Source organism: Schistocerca piceifrons, unplaced genomic scaffold (genome assembly GCF_021461385.2).
Source record: "Schistocerca piceifrons isolate TAMUIC-IGC-003096 unplaced genomic scaffold, iqSchPice1.1 HiC_scaffold_351, whole genome shotgun sequence".
Classification (NCBI taxonomy): domain Eukaryota; kingdom Metazoa; phylum Arthropoda; class Insecta; order Orthoptera; family Acrididae; genus Schistocerca; species Schistocerca piceifrons.
This window is the reverse complement of record NW_025728572.1, coordinates 237,501-242,827: the sequence shown is the minus strand read 5'-3', so window position 1 is coordinate 242,827 and position 5,327 is coordinate 237,501. Positions and strand designations below refer to the sequence as shown.

Sequence of the window (5,327 nt, the reverse complement as noted above, 5' to 3'; positions counted from 1 at the left end):
GTCTGGGATCTGTTCCCGGCGCCGCCCTGCCCCTACCGGTCGACCATGGGTGTCTATATTTCGATGTCGGGACTCGGAATCGTCTGTAGACGACTTAGGTACCGGGCGGGGTGTTGTACTCGGTAGAGCAGTTGCCACGCTGCGATCTGTTGAGGACTCAGCCCTAGCTTGGGGGATTCGTCTTGTCGCGAGACGAGACCCCCAGGAGCTGGTCGCCAGCAGGGGTACGCGTGGGCCCCCCTTGCTTTCAGTTTCCGCACGTCGCATCTCTGGGCGTATCGGTCTGGGCGGGCGCGCCGCACCCAGGGCGCTGCAGTGGGTGCGGCGGACTGGGGCGTATCGGTTGGCGTGGGCGCTGCGATGGGTGCCGCCTCCGTGCGCGCGGGGAGGCGGCGCCGGCCGGGCGCCGTGTGTACCGCCGCGCTATAGCGTATCGCTTTGGCGGCCGGCGCCGGGTGCCGCGGTGGGTGCCGGACGGTCGATGTCGGCCCACCGGCCGGGGCGTCGCTTGGAGGCGGCGGCGTCGGGCGGGTGCTGTGCGGCGGTCGCGGTGCCCGGCGGGATCTGGTACGTTGTCGCCGTCCCCCCCGCCTCCGTCCGGTGAACGCCAATCCCCTAACCGATGGATGTGAAATAAAATATAATAACACATGATGCTCCGCAAGAAAATAGACTTGGGATAGGGTGTGTCGTTGGCAAGTCCCCGGGGCGGTTAGTGTGTGTGGTGATAAGTCTGTAGGGGCGGGGGGGGGGGGGGCGAGGTATTAGGACATAGATAGATAGATAGTGGTGACGTGGGTGTCGACAGTAGACATAGCACACTGCCACCTACAGGGATCCGACGGAACTACGCCACCCATGCCGGCAAAACAGTATCGCCATCTATGAAAATAGGGCGACACCACATGCAATACCGCCATCTATGCGCATCTGACAACACTACGTCCGCACCACAAAACATACCGCCATCTGTAGGTCTCCCGCAACATGACCTCCTCCAACGACGATACCGCCATCTATGCGACGCCAAGCCGATTAAGACAGCGATGGCGCCACAGTGCCCGCCTTTCGACGCCACCCACAAAGCCTGCAGCCTCTGTCGACCATAGCACCCAATCTCCAGTGGCTCTGCCGCACGAAGCCGTGGACCGGCAATGACTCCACCCGCACCCGTTCGTGCACCACCCCAACCGCCAAACGCGCACCTCCAGCGGATGAACGGCGGACGTTTCCCGCACTCGTAAAGTGCAATCCACCCCTATAACGTGCGTTTCATGAAGAGTTATTGCCAATATGCGACATTCCCGCTGTCCCTATACATGAGCCGCGACCTGTACCACTTACGAGCGAGAGACGCGATCGCGTTGCTCACTGTACGGCGTCCGATACCGAGCCATCAGCATGTCGGTCCCCATGCGCGTTGCACTCGCACTCGCAGTCGCAAAAACGTGGGGCAAATATATTACGCGGAAGAGTTATAACAGACCGAGCCCCACTGCATGAGGGGAGTCTTTGTCACTAATGTACACAGATGGAACATTTTGGACTGGAACCAGATTACCCGTACACACGGCGCTGATTAGTAATCAATGCAGAGCCATCAAACTACAGAATATATATACAACTGTCCGTATACATGCTGAAAGAGTCTGCCCACAATGGGAACCACACGTCAGCCAGCCACTCTGATCACGCACCACTCTCTGCTTCTAACGGGCGCACATACAATATGTAAGCACCAGCATGGAACAACATCCAGTGCATCCTCTCCGCCACATTACACAATCCACACTATCACAACCAGACCAGGAGGTCCATGCGGAAAATACAATATCCCACCCTTTCGACATCCACCATTGCGCAGATCAGGCACCAACACCCACACATGTCCTATACAACGGTGCACCCAACATCACAATAGTACCTCCTGTCACAGCGCACAAACAATGACATGAGTCAAAGACACAGGTCTGACACAAGCATAGAATTGGAGCGCCGCCTCTAATAAGCCAAAGGTGCATCCTGACGTGACAAATCTGATCATGTCACAAGCATTCACTTACTATAATCACTATCAACGAACCTGCCGCCCCCGCCCCCCCCTACACCTTTCCTTACAACAACGTGTAACCTAACCTAACCTAACCTATGTTGTACCTTAACCTAACCTATGTTGTACCTTAACCTAACCTATGTTGTACCTTAACCTAACCTATGTTGTACCTTAACCTAACCTATGTTGTGCCTTAACCTAACCTATGTTGTGCCTTAACCTAACCTATGTTGTGCCTTAACCTAACCTATGTTGTGCCTTAACCTAACCTATGTTGTGCCTTAACCTAACCTATGTTGTGCCTTAACCTAACCTATGTTGTGCCTTAACCTAACCTATGTTGTGCCTTAACCTAACCTATGTTGTGCCTTAACCTAACCCATGTTGTGCCTTAACCTAACCCATGTTGTGCCTTAACCTAACCCATGTTGTGCCTTAACCTAACCCATGTTGTGCCTTAACCTAACCCATGTTGTGCCTTAACCTAACCCATGTTGTGCCTTAACCTAACCCATGTTGTGCCTTAACCTAACCCATGTTGTGCCTTAACCTAACCCATGTTGTGCCTTAACCTAACCCATGTTGTGCCTTAACCTAACCCATGTTGTGCCTTAACCTAACCCATGTTGTGCCTTAACCTAACCCATGTTGTGCCTTAACCTAACCCATGTTGTGCCTTAACCTAACCCATGTTGTGCCTTAACCTAACCCATGTTGTGCCTTAACCTAACCCATGTTGTGCCTTAACCTAACCCATGTTGTGCCTTAACCTAACCCATGTTGTGCCTTAACCTAACCCATGTTGTGCCTTAACCTAACCCATGTTGTGCCTTAACCTAACCCATGTTGTGCCTTAACCTAACCCATGTTGTGCCTTAACCTAACCTATGTTGTGCCTTAACCTAACCTATGTTGTGCCTTAACCTAACCCATGTTGTGCCTTAACCTAACCCATGTTGTGCCTTAACCTAACCCATGTTGTGCCTTAACCTAACCCATGTTGTGCCTTAACCTAACCCATGTTGTGCCTTAACCTAACCCATGTTGTGCCTTAACCTAACCCATGTTGTGCCTTAACCTAACCCATGTTGTGCCTTAACCTAACCCATGTTGTGCCTTAACCTAACCCATGTTGTGCCTTAACCTAACCCATGTTGTGCCTTAACCTAACCCATGTTGTGCCTTAACCTAACCCATGTTGTGCCTTAACCTAACCCATGTTGTGCCTTAACCTAACCCATGTCGTGCCTTAACCTAACCCACGTCGTGCCTTAACCTAACCCACGTTGTCGCCTAACGTAACCCACGTTGTCGCCTAAACCTGCTCTGTAATTGTTATACGACTCGTTCAATTAGTGTAGTGTTGCCCACCCGCAACCCTCGCAATATAGTTCGCTACTCGCACTCCCCGCTCCCCTGTGTATCGCTTCATGTTAAACACCTTGCAAGTCTTGCTCACTTTCCACATGCTCCTGCTGTACACTGTAATGTGGATGGCAGCAGGACGTACATGCCGCCCCTCCCCACGTCCCCACCTTGCCCCCTGCCTTCGCAAGCTGGTTGGTGAGAACTTTGCATGTTCAATGCCCTCCGCATGCGACGTACTCAGGCTACGTTGTGGTGCGGCCTGTGTCAACTGTCCGCTAATGTCGTACGCGTAAACCACAATCTGTACTGCACATTCGTCCTTATGTACTGAATGATACATCGTGGCACATGTGTGACCGTACAACGACTGCGCCCAAAAACGGCGGACCATACAGTGCAAATATTGTGCACGCAGCTACGTGTCGTCTCCCTATGAGAGCTGGATTGCAGTGTGGTACGCCATAGAGACGTGTGGGAGGAACGGACGCCGTGGATGGCGATCAGCATGAGCTGTCTGTTGATGTATTCGGACCTAGTCGTCTCTCCTCACACACCGTGATGGCATGGTGCACCGCGTTCCATATCTGCGACATGCTACAGAGGCCGGTTGACAGTCGTTCGAGCAATGGACATCGCATACGTACGGGGGCCACCTTCCACGTATTGTCTAGGCGTGCACATTTTGTTGCGTGTATGTGGGCAGACGTAGTGTGGCGTGACACCTGACACAGGCATGCAATAATCGTGGAAGTTGCAAATGGCGATGGACGCCTGCGTTTTCTGGTGAAGTTACGCAAATGAACAAATGGTAACCTGTTGTGGTGCGGTTGTTCTCGCTAGGGGTGAATCGGTGATGGCGACGATAGGTTGAGGTACTAACCGGTTGTTCCAGCGATACCCACCATGCCGACGAAACTGAACGGCATCTGGGTGTGAAGCGATACGCGGCGGTGGCTGGGTGGGACCGTCCCCGGCCGGTGAGGGGGCGCCTCCCGGCGTGCTGGCCGCGCGGTGCGTGGGCGCACGCGCTACAGCCGGCTGGTGGGGGCGGCCAGTGGCAGGCGCGCCGGCCGACGGACGCGGCAGGCGTCGCAGCTGCGCGCCGGCGCACCCTGCGCGCGGCGCCGTGCGGCCAAAGTAGGTCCTCGCGGGCCCGGTGCGAAGCGCGGTGGACATCTTCAGTGTGCTGGTCCGATTGAGGACTGTGTGCGTTGAGGATGCGCTGCCGCCCGGCGCTCGGCGCCGCGACGCCGTCTGCTGCTCGGTCGCCCCAGCGGTTCTCGCTGGTGGTTTGTATCGCAGCTGTGCGGATGTGTTGGCGCGTGCGCTGTGCTGGGAGAGTTCGCTTCGGCACCCAAGTGGGGCTTTTGTCCTTCTGTGGCGCTGGCGTTGGAGCTGCCGGTCACCGTAGGTGGCGCGTGTTGTCTCCCGCCGGCAATGCCACGACAGCACGCTCCCGGGCCTCTGTCGGCAGCGGCAAGCTCAGTTGGGAGCACGGGTGGTCGCACCGAAAGCGTCTACTCGCCTAACTCCGGGCGATTGCGCCTCTCTCGAACCCGACCAAGTACTTGGGACGGCGCTGCGCGCCGCCGGGACCTGAGAGGGTTTCGAGGTGTATTGTGCAGGGGAGCTCAGCCTCCTCCTGTTTGCAGAATGATTGAGCGGACGCTTGCGTGTTCGCGCGGGCCCCCGGGACACACTCCCGGGCGGCCGGCTGCTCAGCTCTAGTTGACGCAGCTCCCTGGTTGATCCTGCCAGTAGTCATATGCTTGTCTCAAAGATTAAGCCATGCATGTCTCAGTACAAGCCGCATTAAGGTGAAACCGCGAATGGCTCATTAAATCAGTTATGGTTCCTTAGATCGTACCCACGTTACTTGGATAACTGTGGTAATTCTAGAGCTAAT

At 55.3% G+C, this 5,327-nt stretch overlaps 1 non-coding gene across 1 annotated transcript in view; it reads left to right on the top strand.

The window, feature by feature from the left end:
- Nucleotides 1–5,159: 5,159 nt before the first annotated feature.
- The window catches only part of LOC124746478, a 1,909-nt gene continuing 1,741 nt past the window's right edge, over nucleotides 5,160–5,327 (top strand). Inside the window, exon 1 of the ribosomal RNA XR_007011333.1 lies at nucleotides 5,160–5,327. This exon is cut by the window's right edge and continues 1,741 nt beyond it. This is a non-coding gene — a ribosomal RNA (small subunit ribosomal RNA).